At 36.3% G+C, this 26,572-nt stretch overlaps 1 long non-coding RNA gene across 1 annotated transcript in view; it reads right to left on the bottom strand.

Annotated features, from left to right (window-relative positions):
- LOC116658281 overlaps positions 1-16,773 on the bottom strand; it is a 28,242-nt gene extending 11,469 nt beyond the window's left edge. The window contains exons 1-2 of the long non-coding RNA XR_004313592.1: positions 16,693-16,773; positions 9,520-9,616 (exon numbers count right to left, since the gene is read on the bottom strand). This is a non-coding gene — a long non-coding RNA (uncharacterized LOC116658281). The remainder of the gene's footprint in view (positions 1-9,519; positions 9,617-16,692) is intronic.
- Between the last annotated feature and the right edge of the window lie 9,799 nt (positions 16,774-26,572).

Raw genomic sequence — 26,572 nt, 5'->3', positions numbered from 1 at the left:
CTACTAATTTGAACTTTCTGTGCCTGTTCCCTCAACTGGCAAATGGGGTTATTTGAAGATCAAATGAGTTAATAAATGTTAAGTATTTAGAAGAGTGCCTAGCACTGTAGTATTGTTTGATGTTACGATCAGAATTTACAAAATCATTTAATTATGTTGGCAATGGTTACCCTCAACTTCTTCCAGCTCTGATTCACACGTATAAAAGTCAAGTCACTCATCAATGTTATTTTCATCAGGTAGTTTGCCAAAAGGTATGTTAGCGATGTTATCTAACATGCCAAGAGTGTGAAGGGAAGAGTTTGTTCTTTCCACAGCAGGTGAATTAGGACACAGGAATTTCTTGTGCCCAAGTTTTTTGAGAAGCCAATCAGAATTACCTTCTTAAAGTCATCCTATGAAGAAGAATTTATGATTTTTTCACCTTTTTAGACTGTTTACAAAACTGGACAAAATTACAGATGAAATAAATTGATTATTTATCTTTTTCAAGAAAAAATAAATCATGCAATGCTTTTGTTGTATTCTAATTGAAGTTGCTCACTCATACTTTCTTTTTGTAATTATTCTATATTTTACTGAATGTAAGGTACTAGATGTTTTTTATTGAATCAAACTTTTAATTATTGAGTTATATATCTAATGGGCAAGAGAGACTGGCTTTCACGCTTTATATTAACTACAACATGGCATATTTTGCTCATTATAATTAAAAATAATAGAGGCTTTTAAAAAATTTTTTACTGATTCCTGAGAGTTTGAGATTTTTTGATGATGCAACATCTATTCTTTTGACTCTGCAACATGAAATCTAGCTCATCTATCCCTAAATAATCAAGAATTGTGGAGTTACATCAGGAAGACAATGGAATTCCTATTTTCTATTCTCTTCCCCACGAAGAACACCAATTTTGACAATTATCCATGGATGAGAATACCTCTTAGGAGTCCAGAAGTCCAGCTAAGAAGTTCTAGCATATCATTAGAGGGAGAAAAAAAAAAAATCTGAGGTTGGATCCATTAAAGAGGGAGGAGGAAGAGTGTCAATTTACCCCATCCTCCTCCTCAAGGAGACACAACTCAGTGCCAAGAAAGACCCCCTGGCTCTCCATTTCTCCTGCAGGGGAGAGTGAGAGTGTGTGAGCATCTGGCTTCCCCAGTGTGTAGGATGCTGACAAAGAGGACCACTTCTTTCCTGCTCCATCCAGAATGCTGAGGTGATCCGCATGACTGAGGGGCAGAGGGAGGTTGGGCACACAACTTTAACACCACTACTCATGAGGCAAATGCAGAGCAAAGCCACAGTGAGACCTCACCTTATACCTGTTAGGATAGCTATGCTCAAAAAGACAAATGATAACAAGTGGTGAGTATGTGGAAAAAGGGAGCCCCTGTACACTGTTGGTGGGATTGTAAATTGGTCCAGTTACTATAGAAAATGGTACAGAGGTTCCTCAAGAAATTAAAAATAGAACTGCCATATGATCCATCAATTTCACTCTTGGGTATATATCCAAAGGAAACCAAATCACTGTCTCTAAGAGGTATCTGCACTCCTATGTTTGCTGTAGCATTATTCATAATAGCCAAAGTATAGAAACAACTCAAGTATCTGCTGACAGATGAATGGATAAGGAAAATGTGGTATATATATACAATGGAATATTATTCAGCCTTAAAAAAAGAAGAAAATCCTGCCATTTGAGACACATGGATGAACCTGGAAAACATCTTGCTAAGTAAATAATTCAGAGAAAGACAAACACTATGATCTCACTTATATGTGGAATTTAAGAAAATTATCAAACACATAGAAACAAAGAGTAAAAGATGGTCACCAGGGCTTCAGAGTGGAGGAATTGAGGAGATGCTGGCCAAAGGATACAAACTATAAGGTGAGTAACTTCTGGGGCTCTAATGTACAGCACAGTGACTATAGCTAATAATACTGTACCGTGTACTTGAAATTTGCTAAGAGAGTAAATCTTCAGCTTTCTCACCACACACACACACACACACACACACACACACACACACACGGTAACTAGGTAAGGTGATGGATGTGTTAATTAACCTTATTTTGGTAATCATTTCACAATAGATAGGTATATCAAATCATCTCGTACATTTTAACCATATACAGTTTTATTTGCCAATTATAGCTCAATAAAACTAGGAGAAATATAAAAGAATAGAGTTGCAAAAAAATGTATTGCAGTTTAGGCACAAAAAAGTTGTAGAAACAAAAGAGAGTAGAGAGGGTCATGGAGAAAGTGATATCTTGTCTAGAGCTTAAGTAGTTGAGAGCTGGTTTACGGAAAGAACAGACAGAGAAAAGGCTGAGGATATTTTATAAAAATTAAAGAACAGCTTGAACAAAAAGAGAAATGAATTAATAAGATATCCAGGAAGAAGCAGACTACAGCCAATTTGGAAGGGCCACTAATAGCATTTTATATGGAATAGTCTTTATCTTATAAACTAGGGATGATAAACTTTTGCTGGTAGACCGAATCTGACCTGCCTCCTACTTTTGTAAGTGAGGTCTCACTGGAAAACAGCTACGCTCATTCAGTTAAGTATTGCCCATGACAGCTTCCAGACTGTGTGAGCAGAGTGAGTAGTTGCAACAAAGATCATATAGGCTGCAAAACCTAACGTATTAGCTGCCTGGCTCGTCACAGAAAGCGTTCACTGACCCTTGCTATAGACCACAGCAGCAAAATGAAAAATTTTGAAGAGTAATAAGATAAGATGTTTAATGAGGATTTTTCTGAATATTATTTTTTAGAAAGAGAATTCTTATAAATAGAAAAATGTATGTAGTGGCTTAATATGTATTATTTCATCTAAGAACTATACGAAGTAAATACTAATTTACAAGTCCATTGCTTTTTCTACTACATTGCAAGCACCTTAGTAAATATGTACGTTATCTGGGTGGAGGAGGTAGCACCTTATTCATTAGACGTATATGTATATATGTATTTTTTATTCTAATTTAGCAAAAATTAATGCACTGAAGATTTGAAAAAGATAAATCATTTTTTAGTGGAAAATGAACTGGGGAAATGACTGGGTAGAAGAGCTAAAATAAAAGGATTATTTTTGGAGAAGGGCAGCTTCCAGTGGAGTCCAGAAAGAAGCCAATAGTAGGTAAACAGGAAGAAGAATAAACTGAGAAAGAAGTTGCCAGTGAAAATAGGATGAGGGTCTTGAGAAAGAGGTAAGGTGTTGAAGAAGACAAACCACCCACATCACAATTTTTTTCTAAAGTTTATTCTGGATTTATTGGATACTTTGATGCTTGAAAGAGCTGCATGCAATAGCTGCAAAGTGTTAAAATTCATTAAAATTTCAAGAGCTGATGGCTGTTTTCAGTTACTACAGGGAACACTCTAGTTAGCTCCATTGTCATGAGGAGAAGGAAGCTGATGAATCTTAAGAAACCTTTGGCAGGAAACTTGAGAAGCATATTAGCTCAGCTCAACAAACCATGGTCATAAACAACTTCCTCAGGAACACCATCATGAATACTGAGATGAGTAAGCTCTTGAATTTTAAACATTTTTTTTTATTTCATCCTATTTTTATTCTGATAATAATAAAATCTGACTGATTAAAAAAATAATAAATGAATATGAACAAGAAAGAAATCCAGCATCCAGAAATACCACTGTTAACATTTCAGTATGCTTTTTTCCAAATATTTTTCTATTTATTTTTTGTTCACAGAGAAAAAAATCATATCATACAATCAATTTTGTATCTTACTTTCTCCACTTAACCGTTTTGCAAATAAAGTCTCCAAGCTTTTATTTCAAACTCTTTAATACCATTTGATAACACAATATTTTATTACCTCAATATACTGTGACCTCACCATTCCCCTACTCTGGACATTTAGTTTTCTTTCAATTTTTGGCAACTATAAATTACACAACTTACTGATGAACATATGACTGACTCTTTAATGACATTTAGAATTACTCCTTAAGATAGATTCCTGGAAGTAAGATTAAAAGATAAAAAGCTATGGATATTTTTAAACATTGTGACCCTTCACGCCAAAATGTTTTCCTAAAGAGCTGGGTCATCCTACATGATCTCCTCCAGCAGTGCAGGGGAGCTAAAAAGGCAGTATTTTGATGGGAGTGAAACCAAGTTCCAGGAAGGAAAGATAGAAATCAGTTTCACTGGCAGATTTTAGCCTAAAGGGAAAAGTCCAAAGAGGAGAGAGTGGAGTGCTCCCTCCCACAGAGAGAACAGCAGGTGATAGGAATGTAAGCCTATCGGGACGTTTCCCAGATCAATGGGGGAAGTCATCTGCTTTTGCCCTGCTCACCGACCTGGGGTTCTTGTATTTCCTAATGTTTCCACCACAGTTGAATCAAGAAAAAGAGAAAATCTGCATAGTTCTATATCCAATTTTTTTAATGAATTTTTAATTAAGAATTGTCCTATAATGAAAATTCCTGAACCAGATGGACTCACTGGCACTCTAGTAGGAGATGTTGACACTGGAGGAGGATCTGCATGGTTAGGGAAAGGGGGTATGTGTGAAATCTCTCCACCTTCTTCTCAGATTTGCTGTGAACCTAAAACTGCTCTAGAAAAACCTTTCACCATTTGATATCACCAAATGATATCACTTATATGTGGAATCTAAGAAAATGATACAAATGAACTTATTTACAAAATAGAAATGGACTCAGACACAGGAAACAAACTATGGTTACCAAAGGGTAAAGGTGGGGAGGGAAAAATTAGGAGTTTGGGATTAACAGACACATACTAATATATATAAAGTAGATTAACCACAAGGACCTACTGTAAAGCATAGGGAACTATATTCAGTATCTTGTAATAGCCTATAATGGGAAGAAATCTGAAAAAGAATATATATATGTAACTGAATCACTTGCTGTACACCTGAAATTAACACAACATTGTAAATTAACTATACTTCAATTAAAAAATGGTTCAAAAGAATAAAAATTTAAAAGTGAAGCAAACTGAGAGAGACAGAGCAGAGGGAGGGAGAGAGAGAGGGAGAAGGGGAGAGAGCAAGAGGGAGCAGGCGAGAAAGAAGGCAAGTCACCAAAGACACTGCCAGGACTGATATGGGGCAGCTGGCTTTCAGCTCCAGGACATTTTGTGTCCCATGAATGGGAGCTCAGTGTTGCTCATCATATAACTTTTCAGGACCAGTGGAAGAGCTAGGATTTTGTGTGAAATAGTCTACATCTTAAGGCTGGCCCAAGTAAACTTTTTTTAACCACTATGGGAAGCAAAATAAGAGCAAAGACAAAACCACAAACATTTAAGGATGTAATCTGCCAGCAGCACATTTGTAGCCTTCAGGCTGTTTAGAAAGTTGTGGGGAGCACTTGACAGTTGGGAGTCTCGGAAGGACAGCATTTAGTTGGGACTGAGAGGGAGAGTCTTGAGAGCTGGTGTGAGGCTATCAGGGTAGCCCAGGTGAGGACGGATCATGTGGACTTGACCTTGGCTCCTGGAAGTGAGGGGAAAGAAGACAGTAGGTGGGGCCTAGTGCCCACTGCAGAGGAAGGTGTAGTAAGACTGGGCCTTTCTCAGAGAACCAAGAGATAACCTTGTATTCTGTTTCTCCTCATCAAACGGCCCTGCCAGGATTTGGCCCTGTGTGTGACGCATCCTCAGTTGACCTTTCTTTGAGCTGATGGCATTGCTCTGCTATTGTTTATTTCCCAGTTCAACACTTCCTCCCTGCAGGTAAACCTGAATGCACTTCCAAGTGAAGGCTGTAATCTTTCAATTTGCCAAATAGGAACCCATCTTATTTTGATGTGGGTTTTTTCTCCTACATTTCAAGATCAAGGGTTTGCAACTATATTACTTGAGAGATAAATGAGTCATGGGAAAATGTAGTACTTTTGAAGAGAGTATTCTCCTTGCTTTATCTTCCTGTGCCCATCTCTCCTCTTTGAAGAAACTTTTGCTAATCACTACAGCACTCAATAATCCTTTACTTATTTCTTTTGTTATTCTAAAAATTTCTAGGGTATAGTTCTTTTTCAAAATGTGGAGATGTATTGTGTGTTCATACAATCACAAGATAGTATGCTTATTAAAATAACGTTATTTCCAAAAATTACAAAGCAGAGGTGTAAATATCCCCACTGCTATGTGTGTTTTAAATGATGTCTTCTATATAGTATCCCAAAGCCTGAATTTTCTCATTTAATATAAATACATGTGTATATATATTTCAATAAATATAAAATTGCATTGGCAAAAAGTCTTTTAAAAATAAATTAAAATAATAAAATAATAAATCAGATTGTTTGCCTGAGGCAGGGGTATTTGCATGGAGAGGGGCATGGGCTCGACAGAACTTTCCAAGTGATGGAAATGGTCTATATTTTCATTGTGATGGTGATTACATGGATATACATACATTTGTCAATGTGGTACCATTAATATTTGGGCATTTTATATTATGCAAATTATGCTTCATTCACGTTGATATTTTAAAAATAAAAATGTAATTGCCAGTTCAAGAAAAAAATGAATAACCTCTATGAGATATAAAAGGTAGTTTCTCTTAGAATGAATGCTGTAAAATAGACAGAAAATTTGAAAGTATAGGAACTGGTGAGAAAGCAGGACATTTTATCCTGGAAGCAACCGTGTTTTCAATATTATAGCTTCCTCGTGGAAATAGACAATGTTACTCAAAAATAAATAAGGACTGGGCCTTAGAACAGAACCGTGTGAGTGAGGAGTGCTGAAACTCAAGATTCATCAGCTTCATCTTAAATCCCCCTGGTGTTTACGTTTCCTGTGACTTGAAATTAAAATTCCATTAAGTCATATTCTGTGATATCTAATGGAAGACACCAAGTTCAGGTTTTACTTAAAATGTGTCTCTGGCCCCATTTGTTGTACAATTAGAATGATTTCAAATAATGGTTTTAAAGTTGAATTTTATTTGCAAGCAAAAATGGAGTTAAAGGAGGGAGAAAGGAAAAGTTTGCTCAATCACGTCGGCAGTGTCGTAGCCTCGGAATTAAAGCGAGAAATCAATGAGAACTGGTTTGTGGTTTTGTTTTTTTTTTCCTTTTCCAAACACATTGCATCATTCATTTAACCCCATTACTAATCCGATTTAAAGTTTTTTCTTGATGTGCTGCACAAAGGACTTTGGGTTTCTCTGCTCTAATCTAGAGAATGAAAAGGTCTTCAACAACGACCTCTGAAATATTTTCAATGAAGTTCTTAATATGGTCAGATAAATATAAGCACATTTTACACAACAAGATCATCGTATATTAAGACACTTCTCTGATGACAGGGAAATTGCCCGTAGTGAAGCAGGAGCTGGAGAAAAATAAGAGAACACAAACCACTGTGTTAGCCTCTCTGGCTTTTTCTCCACTCTGCGTTCAAGTCAACTAAAGCAGGGAGTTAAAAGAGGTCTCAATGGCATGTCTTTCATAAACAAGGAAAGTAGGCTGTTGGGAACCAGGAACTGAGCATTGATAAGCTTAAGATGTGAGCTGATGTTTTATAACACAGACCTTCAAAATAAAATGCCAAACTATACTGAATATTCAGTATACAACTTGCAACAAAGAATCATTGATTTTGCATTTGCATTTAGAACAGTTACTACTAATTTTTTAAAATACACTAAACAAATCATTCTCTTGGAGAAGTAGCTGGTAATTCACATTGCAGTCGTTGGTAGTTCCCACCTACGTCATGGTAGTCTCCTGTAGTCTTTCTGGTTCCCCTAAACAAGCTAGATGACTGGAAAGTTCTTGTACTGGGTTGTCAAAATCAATACATTTGAACAGAGGTTGGCACAGAACCGCAAAACAGAGTTTATTTAATTTCCCCTTTTGTTTCCAAAAACACCACTATCCAAATGGACACATTTTACTGGGAAAATGAGAGATATAGTATGGTGACCCTGGACACATTGTATGGCCTTCAGTTTTTAGTATATTGACAGCGACATGTTTAGCAGTTTAAATGTTATTCTTACTGTCAACATCCAGACCTTAAAGATATTAATTATAAAGCAAATAGTTTACAGCACTAGCTGATAAATACATCTGTCTGGCCTAGAATAGGAAGATAAGATTGTGGACATCAGAGCACCCTGGGAAGTGGCTTGGGCCAAGAGGAAGGAGAGTCCAAATGGAGCCACGTCATGTCTTTGTCTCTCAGTGCCTGTGCTCAGTGTTCATGAAGGACGTCACTTTAAATGTGTTTTTGAATGTTAGCTATGCTTATAGTGTGTGGACTATATTACACTTTTTTTTTTTAGGAAACAGAAGAATGCTTATTGACTACATAGAAAAGAGAATTCAAATGAACAATAAAAAAATATTCAATTTTTATTTTCCTATTAAGAAAACAAAAGTCAGAAAACGTCCAAAGGAGTCAAGAAAGGGTAACATGGATTTAGCCACAGTGTTTTTAGAACATGGCTGTAACCGAAAGCAAACAGGACCTTGCATACATTTCTTTATCCAGAGCCTTTCCTGCAGAGTAGCTTTCATTGTTTCATTTTCTAATCCTCTGATTTAATTAAATGCATCTGCCAAACTAGAGAGAACTTAAAAATTACAAATACAGGTAATGCTGAAAACTCCAGTTACTCAGCAAGCATATTTTACCATTTCCCCCACATTGGGGGCTTATGAAAAAACTAATGCGGGGGATTCATCTTCTAATGTCTTATTGAGACATCCTTTCTTCTTTTAATGCAATATAAACACACATTTCTTAAGAAAATATGTAATAGTATATTCTTTTGGCAGGTACTCTGTGCAAAACTGTCATAACAAAGCTGAGCATCGTATGATACAGGTCACTGGAACAGTTCTTACAATCTGTGCTTGTCATCTTCAGTCCATTACAATGACTAGACTGTCATTTTCCTGAGCCTACACAGTTCACTGACCCTAGTATCTCTTATTAGCTAAATGGGATTTTTTTTAAAAGATTGATAGTCCTTTAAGATTTCTTTTTTTTACTAATATAAATTAGCATAGCAATGTGCCCAAGAGGTCTCTGTTTTAACAGACTGGTCCTGATCCATAGTTTGCCACCATCTCCTGCAGGGGACAGTCGAGCAGGGTGGACAGTTTATGCAGTGAAAATTACAAACAAGTCATCATAGATCCAATAGTAAGTATCACCAAAGGCAACAAAAGACATTGCCTGGTTGTTCATGTCAAAATGATTCCCCAGATAATATTAATTAAGAGAAATGAGGGACCAAATTCGATAAGCCATGTCCTTATGAAATAAATGAATGTAATTCTCTTTACCATAAACAGGAGACAGACAGATTCTTTAAAATAGATCCTTTAATATGATTTCTTTCAAAACTAATTTATTTGTACATGTTTTAAAAGCAATATAAGCAACCTTATCAGTTAAACTCCCTGTATGACATTATATTATCAATGGTTTTCATTGCAGGCATTTTTACTAGAATTACAAGGATGGAATCATACTTACATTTTTGCTTAATCCACTTCCATCTAATGTTTAATCTCTTCTGTAAAATCACTACCAGGTTGCTATGTACTTCTCTTGAACACCTTCCAATGTTGATCTAAAATAAAATTATACGTAGGCTAATATAACTGAGCAATAAAGTATATAGACTGGATTCAGACTATTTCGTTGCAAACCCACTATTACTTTGCATGACCATGGGAAGTTTTTTTTCATCTATGCCTCACTGGTAACAGTGGTAATAGGACTTACTTCAGAGAATTGTGATAATTAACTAAAATAATGTGCTTTTAGGATGCAGCACAGTTCTTTGCAATAAAAGCTCAAGAATTAGAATTTTATATTAATAGATGATTAAGTTTGATTTATAAAGCTATAAAACAAACATGTGAATCATCTTGGTATCATAGTCTTTCATGATCATTTTAAGATAAAGTGAATATTTTACAGTGTACTATATTGGAACTTTTCTTTTCAGACATTAAAACCAAGGTACTTCCGTTCATTAAAAAATCCTATTGTTCATTTTTCTTTATTCTAGTGTCCTTGGCATAAACTGTTGATATTGGGATATATACTTCGATGCCAAAGATCCTGTCTTAACTCTGGATAGTTAATACATTGAAATATCCTTAAAAGTTAATTGTATTAATTATGTTTAAAATTCTGACTTATGTCTCCAAAGTAGAATGTGAAATGAATATAAATTTAGCTGTAATGGAGAAATAGAGATTATAACTTGATGAAAGTAATATTTATGGACCTTATTAATTCTCTAAAATACTTGAGTGTTTCTGGTCTAAAGTGGGAGCCAATTCAACTGTTGTGATATACAATACATTCACTTTTTATTGAAGAATAATACTTCTTAATACTATAATAAAGTTTTTACTAATGGCTTAGTTTTGCTAAGGGATAGACATTATTTTGGCCTTTATCTCTAACCTGCATAGATTTTAAGGGCATTGACATGACAAAAATGATGACAATCATTATTGAAAAAAGCCAACTCAATTTTCTCATCGTTGAAAAGGGACATATAAGTATTTCAGGGTGTCACATTTTGAAAGTACAAAATGTTCTATATGTGTTTTTTTTTATTTCATGACAATGTAAATTTAAGCATAATCTAGTATTTTATATTCAGTGATGTTTACTCATTTTACTTTTTATTACTTAAGGAATAAACATTCGGGTTATATTATTGTTGATTCATGTTATGATTTTTATTCACGGCAATTCCTTTGCAAAGAACACAGATAATGCTTAATGCTCCTCTTATATCCCAAAGGATGATTTGACAATTACTGACAATGGAATATATAAATTAAAATTTAAGCAATATGGAGGTTCTCTTTCTTATAATTTATATTAATTTGTTCATCAATTCTTTCACAAGAACTTATAATGTTCCTATCGAATATCTGCATGAAATGTATTCCACCAGATTCTAAAGGTATACGCCTTTAAAAAAAATCAATCTGTGTCCCCGAGGAGTCTAATGGCAGCGTAGACAAACGCAACATGACTGCTTTAATGCACTAGGCCTGACATCCAGTCTAAACACAGAGGAAAGAAGACCTAAGACTGCTGAAGGAGTTCAGCAAAGGTTTCACAAAGAAACTTAAAGCTGAAGGTTATGTAGGAGTTTTTATGGTGAACTGAAGATGTAGGAAGGCAGTATTCCACATAAAATGCTTCCAAAGGTCTGGAAGCATACAAATCTCAAGTAATTTAGTATGTACAAAGTGTATATTAGGGGATAAAGCTAAGAGATAATTAGGAATGCTAGTTAGGGGCCATATCATGAAGAATTATTCAGAAGAGCTCAGTTTTACATAGTTTAAAGGCAGCCAATGGGGGAGAAAACATTTTAACAAAGGAATATAGTGATCAGATTTTTTTTATATTCAAAAGATTACTTTTTCAATAGTTTAGAAGATGGATTGCAGAAGTTTGAGACTGAAAGTAGGAAGACCAGAAGAGAGAGAGAGAAGCTGAACCATTTAGTAACAGTGAGGAGAAGTAAGAACAGATAGAAAAGATAAGTTGGGGGTCGGGAGGTGGAGTTTAATATGAAGAGTAAAGTAAAGGAAGATGGGTAAAGTGATTCCTACATTTTTGACTTGGACAACCAAGTGGATTATGTAGCCAAACAGTAAGAGGGAATCCAGGAGGAGAAACAGATTTGTGTGGGATAGGAAGATATGTTCATTTGAATTAAAATGAAAATATCATGTTGTGGGTATATTAAATGAGGTTGCTTTTTATAAAAGCAGCTCAGTGGCTCTCTGTGTTAGTCATAGTACATTTATTTATTCAACATTCTTGCAGAGGAATAACAATGCCAAGGCAGAGTAATGGGTGGGGGTGGACAGTGCAATAATGAATATGCATGCTCCCCACCCTTCAGAAGCTTACAATTGAGCAGGAGAGTGGCAATATACTACACAAATAATCAGTTTGTATCTTAAGAGATGTTCAGAATGATTAGGAGAATTCAGGTAAGAAAGAGATTATATTTAGTGACAAGTTTCAGTAAATATAATTGAAAATAAAAGGTGGGATTTAAATTATACCAAAAGAAGGGAAAGGATTTTGATAGAAAATTTGGGGAGAGCATTCTAAGTAGAGAGAAGAGAATGGGCAGGAGGGCAAACCTTGTAGAAACATCTCATGGTTACCCAGTTTGACTGATGTGAAAATTGTATTTAAAGTAGTGATAAGCAGTAATTTTGGAAAACTACAATTTGACTTTTAAAGAGGCCAGGGAATCGGGACTTGACTTAGTAAATAACGGGAACCTACTGAGGGTATCTGAGAAAGGGAATGAATGACCCACAGGATCTGTTCTTACTGAGATTAATTTTGAAGCTGGTTTAGCAGGGAGGCCATTTAAATGGTTATCAGGGCTTACTTAGGAAAAAGATCAGCTGTTACCAAAAAAGAAGGCAAGGGGAAGACCAATCCATGGGCTCTGTCTGCCTGTTGGAGTTGGCAAAACTGAAATAAATGATGACACTAGGGTACCAACCTAACATCATTGGCTGCATCATAGAGACATTAACTAATAATAGGAAGACAAAAAGATTCTTGTTTTAGTAGAAAATAGTAAAAGGCCAAGGAAGAATGCTATGAGGCGTTCAAATGATGTTGTCTAGCAGCCTTTTGCAAACAAAAAACTAAAGTCAAGAAAGTTTATGTCTGGATTTATAGATTCGCAGGGTGATGAAAATTAGTAACATATGATCTCTGTTGTAAAAATAATGATTCTTTCTTTCTGAAACATTTTGAGTCATTTATGTTTGTCCTACTTCAGATGACTGAACTCTGTAGCTGCAGAGATATCTTTGCATCTCAAGCATTGTTGAATGTTTGGTCAGACTTTTGGCTGCCAAAAACAAGTCATTTAAACATGCTCCAGTAAGGGAGGTTTAATATAAGGCTCAGTAAGAAAGATGAGGCTTACACTGAAATACATGAGAAAGATCCAGAGCAGAAATCAGGACATAAGGGGACTGGAACTAGATTCAAGGCAACAGTAGGGACTTGAGAAGCAAGAACTTATGGCTCTTCCCCTTTGAGACAGGCAGTGAATATGAGCCTGCTACCTCCTTTCTCATTCTTCTTCTTTGAGTCATTTTTATTTCTACTACAAACTGATTTTATTGTTCTATTTTTTTCTACTTTATAGTTTATACCTGATAATTTCTGGTTCTTAAACATCTTAACATGACCCATCACGGTCCTTATTTGAATCTCCAGGCTCTCAGCACCCATTCATTTCCAGCTCCCGCGGTTACCTACCTGATTTTCTCAGTAGATCTTAAAAAATGCTCCATAATATATAGTGTTATTGGCCCAATCTTGCTGGGTTTCACAGAGCTTTTCAGGCTTGTTCACCTTAAAAGCTTCCTGGCTAATCTATAAATTTCCTGACTTGGGCAAGCTGTTCATTCTTGATCCAGTGAACTAAAATCATATGGTCTCATGATCGAAAATGTGGCCACCTCGTGCTGTCTTCTCATTACCAGTGTTACTGAGGTGTCTAGTATAGACACATTTTTTCCCACTAGATGTCAATTGTTAATAGTACATATATTTAATTCAAAAAGACTCGACTTACTATATAGCTATTTCTATAAAAGCAATGTAGAAACATAGAACACAACTATATTAAATACTATGGGGAAAATGAATTTATTAAAGTAAAAATATTCCTCACTGTATACACTTGAAACATTTATAAAATTAATATAATCAGTGGTTTATTGTTAATAAACCGCTATGATCATGTTGAACTTATAAAGTTAAATTGGATGCAACTAGTGGTAAGGCATTTTGTTTGATTTCAACTTGTAAATAATAGTCTTAAATGTGGTGGTGACTTTATTTCATGTTATATTCTAGAGATAGTCTTTTGTTATTTTATTAGCATGTGTTTTCTTTTTCCAATTACCAGATAAACTACTTCAAGTCAAACGGTGCTGTAAATTAACATTTTATTCTCCCACAAAATCTAACAGGATTGCGAGTAGACAATTAAAGGAATGTTGTTGGGTGGCTGATTGATTTCAGGTTTTATGAATTCATATTTCTTAATTTAAAGTTTAAGAAATTTGATATTTATGTGCACATATATATAGGCATGCACTTGAGTATACACATACACACACACACACTCTCACACACACACACATGATTAAATGCCTATACATTATAACCAATTGAGATCTCTTGCCCCCAAGTCCACGTAAGTGATAAAGAAATTACTGTAGGGAAATTTCATAAGCAAGTGCATGCATGTGATCACTCATCCTTATCTTGTCCTATTAAGCATTTGACTTTTTTGTATATTTATTAAAAATGTGAAGTATATAAATAATAAAAGCAAGAGCAAGATCTTTTATACTTTTCTGCTAACTCACTCATTAGCATGCAGGGATCTAACTGTATTTGTCATTATCTTTTTTTCTTTTTCACTTATATGGAGTTAATTTATGTCTCTATTAATTAACTCTCAAAGGCTAATAGCACACTCATAAAAAGAGCCAGATTCACTGCCCATTTCCAATGTGTACATATGGATACTGAAGATTAGGATTCAATTTTTGTATTATTAAAACATAATTGTTTTCATCCTATTCTTTCATTTTCATTTTCTTCATGTTAGTGGTACAATCAAAAAAGAAGAGAGAAATGAATGAATAAAGGAGATATACATTATATTTTTAAACCATTATAGTGACGACTCTGAAATAGCTCCTTTTATTCATGAAAGAATCAAAAAATCTTATATTAATTCCACGCACATTTAAGAACCATTGTGGGCAAGTACTGTGCAGGCACTGATAATAAATCAATAAAACTGATTTCCTGCCTTTCAAATGTTTATATTATAGGCGGGGAAGACAGACTTGTAAAATAATAAAGTGTTATAAAACCTATATTTGAAGTTCAGCAAGTAAAAATATCCGTCTCATGTGTGATGTGAGTTGCAAGTTGAACTGGCCACTCTTTTTCCTGGAACACCATTTTCAATTGAAAGAACAACGCATAGACAAACAAGGATTATTCAAACTTGGATACCTGGGAGATATTTTTTTCAGAAATGAATAAGGTCAGCCTATTGCTTTAAGGAAACTAGGAGATAGTATTTATTGCCAATGACAACATTTAAGCTTTCAGCAGGGAGGGTATAGCTCATGCTTAGCATATACAAGGTCCTGGGTTCAATACCCAGTATCTCCTCTAAAAAATTACCAAGTAAACCTAATTACCTACCCCTAAATTTTTTTTTTAATTTTTAAAAATAAATAAATAAATAAATAAATAAATAGATTTTAAAAAATTAAAAAAAAATAAGCCTTCAAACTAAAAACAGAATTTTGGAATACTAAATTCCACCTCTGTGAACTTGACCAATGTTTCTGATGTGAATTGTGTTGATGTTAACAAATGAGATTTCTTTTGGATGTTGTACAATGAAATGTGTTTGGATAACTCAGTGAGTTCATATTTTTCCAAATGATCAATGCATGATGTTATAAAATCATGCACGAATAAAAGATCAATTCGAAGTTCAAGATCAATCAAGTGCTATAGACTGAATGTTTGTGTCCCCCAAAATCTGTATGTTGAAACCTAATCCCCAATATGCTCGTATTTGGACGTGGAGACTTTCGGAGATGATTAGGGCATCTCTGTGGATTTGTGCTCTTATAAAAGAGACCCAGAGAGCACCCTTGCCCCTTATGACATACAAGGGCCCAGAGCAAGATTGCTGCCCACGAATCAGTAAGTAGACTCTCACCAAACACCAGATCTGCAAGCGCTTTGATCCTGCCCCCACCCCAGACTCCAGAACTACGACAAGTAAATTTCTGTTGTTTCTAAGCCCCTCAGTCCATGGTGTTCTATGCTATGCTTATAGCATCCCATACAGACTAAGACACCAATTAACTTTATTATAACAGAGAACGAAAAGTTCATTGATGAGGATTCAGACTCCATACTCAAACTAAAGCTTTAAGTTGTTACCATTTGCCGAGTTTTGGTATAGTATAAAAGAGAATATTAAACATCCGAAAAAGCTCTTAAAATACTTTCTCTTTTCCCATTACATATTTGTGGGAGGCTAGATTATTTTTACATACTTCAACCAACACAGCATATCATAAGAGTACATGCATAGGCACATAGGAGAATCCAGCTGCTTTTATAAAACCAAACATTAAAGACATTTGCAAAATACAAAACATTGACCTCTATCACGATTTTTTTTGGAAAATATACTTATTTTTTATAAAATTATGTCATTTATATTTAAATGTAATGGGTTTATGGTTGTTATTTAAACATAATGTATTTACATATCCTGTTTTAATTTCCAATATAGTAAATATCTGCAGATATAATCTATATAAACACAGTTCTTTAGCTGCTTTAGGAATTTTTAAAAGTGTGAAGGTATTCTGAGACAAAAAAACTTAAGACCAGACGGAAATGATCTGGAGGAAAAAAGCATATGTAAGTGACTGATAGTAACAAGTTACCTTACTGTTTACTTGAAAACACCTAAGGGTGTCTCTCTAACCTGTCTCCGTAATATAGGGTTTCATAATTTTAGTTCTGCCCCTGATAAAAAGAATATAAAATCTAGAGATCACTTACACTTAAAATCATCCAATCCACCCGCCTCTTCCTCAGAACTGCAGGCTGGAGGGCTTTGCTGCCTTTTGTTTAGCTTTCCTTATCTTTAGCAAAGTTGCACTGGAAAAATATTTACTCTAAGGTCTACATTATCTCCCTTCGATTTTCTCAGTGTGTAATTTCCTCTATTTTAACATTGTTATTGGCATTCTATTTGGAACATATTGAATTCGAAATCCTGTGTGAAATCCAAGTGGAGAGCATGGTGCAGAGAAGATAGGCAGGACCGGGCATACCCACCTGGGGGGTCCTTCACATATAGACAGTAGCAGAAGTTGAAGGTGCGAATGAGAACATGTGAAGAGAGACGAGGACAATGGCTGGAACCCTGGGGTATGTCCACCTTTAAGGGAAACATGGATGAAAATGAACCAGCAAAAGAAGACTAGAAGAGATAGTCAAAGGTTTGTGAGATAAACCAAGTTGGAAATAAGGGGCTGTTCAACCATGTCTTTCTGACATGGTAAGACTGATTAAATGAGGAGTGAGGAGTGGCTCATTAGCAGGTCATTAACGACATAACCAGAAATGGTTTTGGAAGGGTTGTGAAGGTAGAGGCTGGATGACTAGATGTTTCAGAGAAAATGGGAGGTAAGAAATTGGAGTTAAGAAACACTGAACCTGCCCTAATATTTCCAGAAATTTGGAGTTAAGGACACAAGCCAGTAATCGCACCTTCACATTGCTAGGTGTGCTAATGAGTGGATATTGTTGCTGTTGTTTAGTTTTGGATTTACTATTGAAAAAAAAAACCAAAAACTGATGAGCTATGCACAGGAAGCTCCGCGGGCTGTGTCAGACTGCTGGGCTGCTACAACAGAACTCCACAGAATAGGGCTTCAACAACAGAAAAGTACATTCTCGTGGTTGTGGAGGCTGGAAGTCCAGGATCAGGGTGCCGACAAGGTTGGTTCCCAGTGAGATCTCTCTCCTTGCCTTGTGGACACAGCTGCCTTCTCACTGCGTCCTCGCATGGCCTTTCTTCTGTTCATAGACACCCCTGGTGTCTCTTCCTCTTCTTATGTGGACACCAGTCCTATTGGATTAAGGCCTCACCTTACAACCCCACTGAACCTTAATTGCTTCCCAAAAGGCCCTATTTTTAAGTAAGGTCACATGGGGATGAAAACTTCAACATATGAAATTAGGGAGAGGGAGGAGACAAAATTAGTCTATAAAAAGTACAGAGACGAGTACCTAATATTAAGTGAGTGTCAGAGGTTTAGTGATCTGGTATCTAAAGGGTGAAAAAATGATGAAATTGCAGGTTAGGGCAGAGGAAAAAATCCAGGGAACTGCAGGTGGTGTATGTTCAGTACGTAACAGGAGGGACAGGGAACACAAGTGGGGAAATCACAAAAGACATCTCTAAAAAATGTGGAAACTGCTGTTAACTCAGAGACGGCTACGGCAGCAGCAGTGTTAGGGAAAGAATAACTACTAATAATACAGTGCTTTGCCTTTATTTACTCATATTTTTTCTGAGGCTTTTATTATGAAAAAAATCCTATGATGAAAAATGAATCCAATAACTTACTTGATTTGCCCAAGATTAGAATTAGAAACCTGCTATCTGGGTTTCTAGTTTACTCTTCTGATAAGCCTTCATGCTCAGAGAATCCAACAGTTTAACCCAAATGGCCAATAAAATAGAATCCAACTTAATATATGGCATTTTATTTCATCAATACTCTTCAGATAACATTCAATAAATGTAAACAGTGTGTCTGTGGGAACCCATAACTCAAAGGGTGTTTCCAGCAGAGATGTTGGCCTGTGCTCCTGATTGCAACTAAAGGGGCATATTTCATGTGTATCGTTGAGGTACTGAATGCTTTTGATTGCTTACAATTAAAATGGGCTCATACACTCAAACACCAGGACAAAATTTGAAATCAAAGAGACGAAATCAGAGAGATTTAAAGCACAATGAGGATTTGATGTGTCTTTGCTGGCTCTGAAGAAGGAGGGGGTCGTATACAAAGGAATGTGGCCGGTCTTTAGGAGATAAGACTGGGCCCCGGTGAACAGCGAGCAAGGAAATGAGGACCTGCGAGGGACTGAATTCAGCCAACAACCTAAAGGAGCTCAAAAGCAGATTCTTCCTCAGAGCCTCAACATAAGAGTCCAGTCTGGCTTACATCTTAATTTTGTCTTTGTGAGACTTTCAGAAGCAAAACCAGATGAGCATACCGTACCCAACTCCTGACCCAGAGAACTGGGAGACGACAAGTTTGTGTTGTTTTAAGTTACTACATTCGTGGTAATTTGTTACATGGCTCAGAAACTAACACAGTTATAAACACTCTGGCCCCAAAATGGGGAAAACGGAGTCAGTTTAAAATCTTGCTCGGACGGCTGCACTAGGCTTCAAGACCTGGGAATACCCTCTGTGGCTTTCCTGTCTGCCTTCGGGGATCTCAGTTCTGAGCCGGCCTTCTTTTCCACGACAGATAGATCCTATTTGTAACTGAGTCGTCTTACCAGCCCCTGCTTCCTGCCGGGAGAACATGGGGGTGCTGAGAGTCTCCTTTTATTCCATATTCTTTCTGTCCCTTTCAGTCTCAGCTGGCAGTTCTCCTGCTGATCAAATAGTCCCAAGTACCTCGTGGCTTTATGTAGATTTCTGGGGGTTCACTCCATCAGACAAAAGGCTCCCACACAGATTTTTTTCTGAGGTAATTCCTTTTCTATTTTTGGCTTCAGCTAAGATGGCTAAAGAACACTGCCAGTAAGCTTCTTAGAGGTTTTCTGGTTTGATGGAGATTATGAAACACATCTTTCATCTCTGGTGATTGAACACCCTGACTTTTTGATCTTTGCAGGGTTGCAGAAAAAGATTGTATGGCCACACCCACAGGTTTTACTCTGTGCCACCCTTTCAAGAGTAACCTCTTAATGTTAGCATCTTTTGCCATCTCTATAGGCTGAGGATTTCCTAAATCAGCATGTCCTGGTTCCTTTTTATTTGACAATCTCAATTCAGTATCCAAATTTATTATTTACAAGTTCTGCTTTCTAAATAATGGCAGGGAACAATTTTCCTAAACTTCGCGCTACTACATCACAAGCATCTCTCTTCCTCCAGTTCCCAGTATCACCTTCCGCACTTCCTTCTGAGCTCTCACCAGTAGCGTTTTTCGTTTTCATATTTCTACTAAGAGTCTTTTCAAAGCAATCTAGGCTTTTGCTATCATGTTCCTCACAGTTCTAACAGCCTCAGCTCATTGCCTGATTTCAAAATCCCTTCCACATTTTTGGGTATTTGTTACAGTAGCATTCTTGGTATCAAAATCTATATTAGTTTTCTATTGCTGCAAAGCGGAACGACCATAAACTTAGGCGCTTAAAACAGTGTCCACTTATGATCTCACAGATTCTGTACATCAGACGTCCAGGCAGGCTCAAGGGGCTTCCAAGTATTCAGGTTAAAATCAAGATGTCAGCTGGCTGTGTTTTCATCTGGAACTTATGGTCCTTTTCCAGGCTCACGCTTGTTGTTGGCAGAACTGATTTCCTTGCACTAAGATCACTATTTCTTTGTTGGTAGTTGGCCAGGAGTCACTGTCAGCTCCTTGCAGCCCTTCTACAATCCTTGCTCATGGTCCTGTCCATCTCCAAAAGCAACAATAGTGCATTGAAACCTTCTCTACTTCAATCTCTTAGTATTAAAAAAAATTCTACCTAAAAACTGTCACTTGAGTGTAGTTCTGTTGTGAGGCTTCAACTGTGATTTCTCATTTTTATTTAGTGTGTAATTTGTGGACTTTGGTTCTGATGTAACCTCCCCACGTGAATTTTTCAGTAATCATTTCTGCCTCGGTCTGAGAGCATACCTTGATTAAAATATTTTCCTCTCCCCAACCTCCAGCTCTTGTTATCGAATAACAGCACCTTGTTCCTCCTGAATTTCAGGAACTGTGTGAGCATTTCCTTTATGTAACCTGTGTACCTATCCGAAAGTCTTGTTTTTATCTTATCAATTACAGATTATAGACTGAAATGCCAGGTACTTACTTATGTAACATTTCTAAATTATTCTGGAAGCAAATAATGACTATATATAAACAAATACAAGTAGAAAAAGTATATATTCTTTATTCATTTTAATTGGAAATTAGCCAAATCAAACTACCAAGGATTATAATACTTGTTAACATTACAAAGGTTATATTAAATAAGAAATATATGTTAAATAAGAAATCAGCTATTGCTGATGATAGTAAGTGTGAAATTATTGTTGAAAAATGTTCATGTTGATGAACCTTTCAACACACACTAGTTAATTTTTTAATAATTAACTAAAACTAAGCAAAAACTAATACTAGGCAAAAATTCTACTTCACTTTGCTATTTTAGGGTTCAACAACCAACAACTAAAGAAGATAAAAATAAGTTGTTTTTAACTTCCTTAGATTGAAAAAATTTAATTAGCGATAGAATTACAAGTTGATTAAAATCAGAACATTGAACTAGACGTATAGAACTGGAAAACAGAATACTGTCTTTTGTTATGTAGTAATTTATATAAGTAATATTCCATTTAAAGTCAAACATTATCAGTTTCTGTTCAAGTATGATATTCACATTTTCTGAGTCCTTAATGCCTCAAAGTCCTGTTATTTTGAGTGAAAATGTAATTTTTTATAAATACAAAACCCCAAACTGAGAAAAATATCAGTGCAGATGGACTTTTTTTTTATCTTTTGACTGTACTCCTGTGTTTTCATGTTAAATGGCCCACTGAATTTAGGGGAAGCTGTTTAAATCAGAGTTTCTTAGTTTCTTAATCTGGAGTCCTGTGACAGAGAAGGGCATTATTCCTTTAGAATTAACAGCCTTTGTGTATGTGTGCATTTTTCTTTCTTCTGGTGGAGAATTTACATCACTTGCCAAATTCTCAAACATTTCCATTTGCAGTACTTAAAAAACATGACCATAATATTTTGCACCTCACTTCATCTGAAGGTAGAGTCTTTCCCCTCTGCCTGAATCTGTCCTTGTGAATTTCTTTGACCTATAAAATGTAGCAGAAGTGACACTGGGTGAGTCCAAGAGCAAGGCCTCAAGAGGTTTTCCAGATTCTGCCTTCTCTCTCACAGAACTCCAAGGCCATCCTGCTGTTAAGAAGCATGCGGAGAAGGCCATCTCATTCTTTGCAGCCAAACCCATCTAGCTGGTAACCTAAACATGGGAGTGAAGCCAGCTGAATACAACTAAATGAGGGAGCCCAGTGGAGAATAGCAGAGGACCCACCCAGTCCATCCAGAGAATTGTGAGAAATAATAAATCTGTTTAAGTCACCAGTTACATTATGGTGTGTGATGTAGCAACAGATAACTGACACACTCAGAATCTAATACTCCAAAAGAAACTGGTATAGAGGCAAAAAGCAAGTTCACCTTCAAATGCTTTTCCCTTTACTACAGAGCCTTTTTTGACAAATGTCCTAAAAAAGGAGACTTTTTGTCAACATTTGATATTTGTTTTTTACTCTCTAAATCAAAAGAACAAAATGTTTCAGAGAAATAAAATATTTTAAAATTAATTTTAATTCAATAAAAATTATATATAGATTTGGTTTCCTTTGAAGAAGTTAAAGTTTCCAGGATTATTGTGTCCATTCAAGAGCGCACAGGCTTCAATCCACAATCAGTTTCTCACGGTTAAGCAGCCACTTCTGCAGGTAATATTTGCTTTACCCTGTTACTGCTTGATTTCTCCTTTTTTGTGGTTTTTCCTCCTCGGCACAGGGAAGTAAAAAATCTTTTAGGGGTAAAGTTGATCTACTTCAGTGCAGGAGATGGAGCCCAAATCTGGGAAATCTTGTTTCCTCGGTCAAGAAGCAAGAGTTACCCACCTTAGCAGACTGCAAACCAGGATATACCGACGGCACATGGACTGGTAATTGCTTTCTTAGGTGCCTAGTAAGGTTACCTTACGATTGTCTTCATCCCAAATTCTTGTGACATTGTCAGTGAATTTCTTGACCTTCTTTACGCAAACATGTAGAATCTCCAATGTGAACTTTTAAAAGCTCTCTTGTTGGAGGGGTGGGGGGGTGAATTCTCCATCTGAGAAATTGATCATTTTATGTTTACTGTGTCTTGACTCAGAAATAATTATATATATATAGATTATCTATTCTGTATCTTCTTTGCCCTGGTCTGAATAAATAAATATAATATGAAATTAAATGTTGTCTAACTTAGAGGTGATCTCAATTCTGTAGTCACTGATAATTTACAGATAGATGGTGTTGCTTTTTAAGCCATGATTTATTCCATTGTCATGTGACACTAACATGCTTAGCTTAACTTTTCATGTGCATCTGCATTAAAATAAAATTTAAAAAAATTTCAGTTATCCACTCACCACCTGTTTTTATATTATATTTTCATTGTTAATGCCTTTACTGATTATCAGTGTAACAGAAATATTACAATTTTAGACAGATTTAAGTAAAAGTTCCTTCTTAAAGTTCAGAATGTTAAAGTAAAACAGAACTACTTGGTAAATATTCATCTGAGGGGAAATAATCTGATACCAAGAAAATGAAAGAAGTTATTTTGACTTTCTCATATTATTTTTTTTTCTTAGGATTTAAAAAGAATCTTGATATAGTAGTCTAAATTTCTAGTCTTCTATCATTTTTCTTAGTAGGTGACTGTCCTTCCTAGCTTTATTGAACTTCTTCCCCAGTATGCACTATGGAATGAGCCATTTCAATAATGACATGCATATGCCAAAATAATGTGTTTCCTTAACCTTTTGATATTTTTCTTTGGTAATTCCCAGCCCTGGTTTGCCCTCCTTGTCTGCTTTTTTCATTCCTGCTTCAGAGATGCTGAACATTCCTAGAGGTCACAAAATTATGCAGATACTGCTAATTGTCTTCCGAATGAACTTCCTTTACTTCTTACCAACAGCATGCTGCTTTTTCTTTTTTTTTCAGAGCAGCAACGTGTTCAGCCTACCTTCTGTGGTTCTGGTAAATTAGATGTGTAAATGTGTAATGAGAATTACTGGGTAGGTTATACCTTCCTGATATAGGTGCCACCCATTCTTTTATTGTCTACTTCATTCTTATCTTTTTCTTGTCCCCAATGGATATGAGAATCTGGAGAAGGAATGTCATCTTGAGGTCACTAGGGTGACCAACTGACTTGGTTTACCAGGAACTTAGGAGGTTTCTCAGATGTGTGACTTTCAGTTTTAAAACAAGGACAAGGTCATCCTACCATTAGGTGACAATGAAAATAAAAAATACATACTTAGGAAGACAGAGAAAAACTAGAAGGGGGATTCCTGAGTACTGTTGACATCTAGATAAGCCACGCCATTAGCTTCTTATTACACAAGGGAAATAAGCCCTTAAGTATCAAACCGTTGGATGTGGATTCTGTTACGTGTGCTTATACACAATCTCTAACTGCACTCACTCCCTTGATACAGTCTGATCCGTGTTGAGTGTGTCACAGTCCACTTGAACAGTGTCACCTGCAGTTGTGCAGTGAACAGCCTATGCAGCTATATGTAGTGGTCGGACCAAAACTCTGCTTCCCTAAAGCCTTGAACCTCCTAATGTTCCAACCATGATTTTACTTCATAGACTACGCTGTTTCTCAGATACCCTCCCTCTCAAAATGTCTCCAAACCATACTCCCTTTCTTTCTTCCATGTGAACTCTTAAAAAAAAGGATTACTTCTCCTTTTCAAAGTGTACCTTTCCCAGTATAAAGTTGATCACTTCTCTTCCCACCTCCTCTGGGCTCTTAGTCTACCTGATTTGCGTAAAAAATATTTAGTTTTATTATCCTTTTTTTATTATAACATTAAATTTGATGGGTTTCTCACATAAAGGTATGCTCCTTGGATAAACTAGTTTGCCTCTTTATAATATAGTCTAGTATTAAAAATAAAATTTTGAATGAATTATTAATGAGCTTATTCACCTGAATCATTCAACATTTAGATCTATCTTTTATCTGAATAAGTTTCTGTATAATGTGTTCTTTGCAAATATAGAACCCTCTATACAAAAAGAAATCATCATGAAACAAAAGCTTTTATTATTTAAGATTAATGCTAAACAAAAATGTTCTATTCTTTTGAAATTTTGAAGTAGTCAAACTCCAGAAATTCAGAAATTAAAATCAACATTACGGAGATAATGTGCTTCTGATTTAGCTTACCCCTGACACACCATCCTAGTTACATACAAGACAATGTTGGTAAATTGAGAAGGCAGCTTCTGATTCTCATTTGTTATAAGGCAGTATGCTAGGACCAGATGTTTTTTATGTGGGGAAGTATCATATAGCTGTCTGACAGGCTAGAATCAGAGATGTTCCTGTTGATTAAAGGTTTCTAATATGATAAGAAATATGCAGTGGAGAGAAAAGACACTTGGAAATTAATATAAATTCTCCTTCAGTCTATATGATTTTAAAAAGTTCACTTACCTTCTGTCTCACTTCTCTAATTGTTTCTCAAATGGACAGTGTACGTCCCAGAGAAAACTAGGATGGGATAAATAATATTTCAGTTCTTCAGAACTGTTTCCATTGTCTGAGAGACTAGATGAGGAGAGGGACAGAGGAATTACATGTAACACTTGCAGAACATTATGAGATTTCTTATTTCCATTAGGTAGTGTTTTAGTTATTACTATATAACAATAACTCGATAACTTAGAGGCTTAAAATAGTAATCATTTTGACATCTCTTACGGTTCTGTGGTTTGACTGGGCTCAGCTGGACAGTTCTTCCACTGAGCTCACCTGGGGTTCTTCATGAGCTTGCAGTGAATGGTGGCTGGGGCTGGAATCATCAGGGGGCCCAACTAGGATGCTGGGCTGGCTGGGCCTCTCTGCACCTCTGCATCTCCATATGACCTCAAGGCCTCTCCACGTGGTCTCCTTCAGCAGGGTAGCCAGACTTCTTTAGGAGTGATTCCCAAAGATGAGCGTTCCCAGGCTTGAGAGAAGCCGCTAGTCCTCTTCAAATCTAGCCGTGGAGTGACTATAACATCACTTCTGCCACGTTCCATTGATTGATGCAAGAACCACTGGTTAATGTGAAGCCCAGGCCAGGAATGGTGTGAGGCAACTGCTTAAGGGTGTAAACTTCAGTAGGTAGGGTTCCTTGGGGGCATCTCTGTCCCACCTAGCTTGGACAGGTAGCAATAATAGTTGGAAGAAAGGCACAAAAACCTTGCTTCCTTTTTCAGGAGTGTGGGTACCTTTCAGAAAATAATTTTGGATGGTATTTTCAGGACATTTCTAGCACAGCAATGATCTCTGATCAGGTGCTCACCATGTTCCATAGTTAGAAGCCTTTGCATATGGGGCACCTCAACCAACTCACTTCCAGACTTGGGATTTTACATTTTCCTGTCAGAAGAATTTTTAACAGAGGGGGGCTTAATCAAAATTAAATAGAAATATAAAGAATGATCTAAAGGAAGGATCACATTTTAGGCTAACTGAAGAGTGCTGATAAGAACCTAGATAAAACTGAGGAGTAAGGAAAATATCAATTTCCTCAGGAAGGTCACTTGACATCTAGCCTGATGGAGAAAAAACAAAACAAGCTTTCTGAGAAGCTAAATGCCCTGCCATAGGTCTCTCGGTGCTGCTATGTGGCATGATTGTCTCTGCCTTCACCGCCCCCACAGAGCAACGTGAGCGAGTTCCCTGGTCACACGTGTGGGCTGGGAAGCGTGGGAGTCCCAGGAGCCTCTGTGACCTTAGGAAAAGGTCTTCTAAGATGAGTTACTCCCAAAGACACTTCGTTCAGTTTATTTTTATGCTTTCTAGTATATAATATTTATCTACCA

Source organism: Camelus ferus, chromosome 2, assembly GCF_009834535.1.
Source record: "Camelus ferus isolate YT-003-E chromosome 2, BCGSAC_Cfer_1.0, whole genome shotgun sequence".
NCBI classification, from domain to species: Eukaryota; Metazoa; Chordata; class Mammalia; order Artiodactyla; family Camelidae; genus Camelus; species Camelus ferus.
Note: the sequence above shows the minus strand (reverse complement) of the source record. Positions and strands in the feature narration are given on the sequence as shown.